Source organism: Propithecus coquereli, unplaced genomic scaffold (assembly GCF_000956105.1).
Source record: "Propithecus coquereli isolate 6110/MARCELLA unplaced genomic scaffold, Pcoq_1.0 Scaffold35, whole genome shotgun sequence".
NCBI lineage: Eukaryota > Metazoa > Chordata > Mammalia > Primates > Indriidae > Propithecus > Propithecus coquereli.
The window spans coordinates 4,732,284-4,734,184 of NW_012149174.1; the positions used below are offsets into that span (position 1 = coordinate 4,732,284).

At 35.1% G+C, this 1,901-nt stretch overlaps 1 protein-coding gene across 1 annotated transcript in view; it reads left to right on the top strand.

The window, feature by feature from the left end:
* The first annotated feature begins 188 nt into the window (after positions 1-188).
* Positions 189-1,901, top strand: part of ARMC2 (armadillo repeat containing 2) — a 137,551-nt gene continuing 135,838 nt past the window's right edge. The window contains exon 1 of the mRNA XM_012651219.1: positions 189-449. The gene's annotated coding sequence lies outside the window, so the exon portion shown is untranslated. The remainder of the gene's footprint in view (positions 450-1,901) is intronic.

Below are 1,901 nucleotides of genomic sequence, written 5' to 3' on the forward strand. Positions count from 1 at the left end.
TGTATTTTTGAGAGCTGTTCTTCCATACTGACCTTTTGTTTGGTGGATTTTTAATTAAAACTTGTTTCTGATTTTTTTCAAGCTTAATATAGAGGGATGGTTAAATATAATATATGGATGGGTTTAAGTATTCCTTTCTAAAGTACTGGATAAAAAATAGTTGATTTTTTTGGATCATATATTTGCAGGGCATGGTGTCCATCTGAAGAACATTTTACTTTAAAAGGAAAGATGCTGTCTCCAAATGATAAAAAGTTAGAAAAACTGGATCCGTTTTATCGACCTTCAGTGTCCAAGCAGAAGACCAGTGCAGAAATCATAAGTGAAGCACGAAATGCATTAAGAACAGTTAGAACCCAAAGACCATTTACACCACAGGAAGACCAAAGAAAACTATTTGGACCTGCATCTTCCAGAACACCAGAAAATAGACCTCCTTCCTCCTTCAGGTATATGACATTTCACTTTTATGTACACTCAGATATTTAAGCACCAGGTTACATTTTCCCATAATTCTACTTATGGATAGTTGGGGTTTTTTTTTTTAATAAACTCAATTTTTTAGAGCAGTTTTAGGTTCACAGCAAAATTGAGTAGAAAGTACAGAAATTTCTCATATACCCCTGCTCCCACACATGCATGGCCTCCCCTATTATCAACATCCCCTAGCATTTGTTACAATTGATGAACCTACATTGACACATCATTGGCACCCAAAGACTATATAGTTTATGTTAGGGTTCACTCTTGGTGTTGTACATTCTGTGTGTTTGGACAACTTTATAATGACATGTGTCCACTGTTACAGTATCATACAGAGTAGTTTCGCTGCCCTGAAAGTCCTTTCTCTGCTTATTTATCCTTTCCTCCCCCCAACCCCTGGCAACCACTGATCTTTTTACTATCTCCATACTTTGGCCTTCTCCAAAATGTCAAATGTCTAGAATTGTACAGTATGTATCCTTTTCAGATTGGAGTCTTCCACTTAGTAATATGCATTTAAGTTTCCTCCGTGGTTTTTCCTGGTTTGAATATCTCATTTGTTTTTAGCACTGAATAATACTCCCTTATCTGGATATAGCATGATTTATGTATCCATTCACCTACCAAAGGACATCTCAGTTGCTTCCAAGTTTTGGCAGTTACAAATAAAGATGTTTTAAACAACCATGCATAATTTCTAGAAACTTTATAGTTAAAAAAAATGTGTAAGTTTTTGTGTGGACATAACTTTTCAACTCCTTTGAATAAATACCAATAAACATGATTTCTAGATCACATGATAAGAGTATATTTAGTTTTGTAAGAAACTGCCAAACTGTCTTCCAAAGCAGCTGTATCATGTTGCATTCCCACCTGTTCTTCCAAATTCTTGCCAGCATTTGGAATTGTCAGTGTTCCAGATTTTGGCCATTCTAATAGGTGTGTAGGAGTATGTCATTGTTTTAATTGACATTTCCCTGATGACGTATGATGTGGAGCAACTTTTCCTGTGCATATTTGCCATCTGTGTGTCTTCTTTGGTCAGGCATCTGTTAAGGTCTTGGCCCATTTTTTAACTGGGTTGTGTTCTTATTATTGGATTTTAAGAATTCTTTGTATATTTTGGATAATAATCCTTTATCTTATATGTCTTTTGCAAATATTTTCTCCCAGTCTGTGGCTTTTCTTCTTCTCTTGAAGGAGTCTTGCAGAATAGAATTTTTAATTTTAATGAAGTCAAGCCCATCAATTCTTTCTTTCATGAATCATGCCTTTGATGTTGTATATAAAAAGTCATTGCCAGACTCCAGGTCATGTAGACTTTTTCCTATGTTATATTCTAGGAGTTATATAGTTTTGTGTTTTACATTTAGGCCTGTGATCCATTTTGAGTTACTTTCGTGAAGGGTATAAGGTTC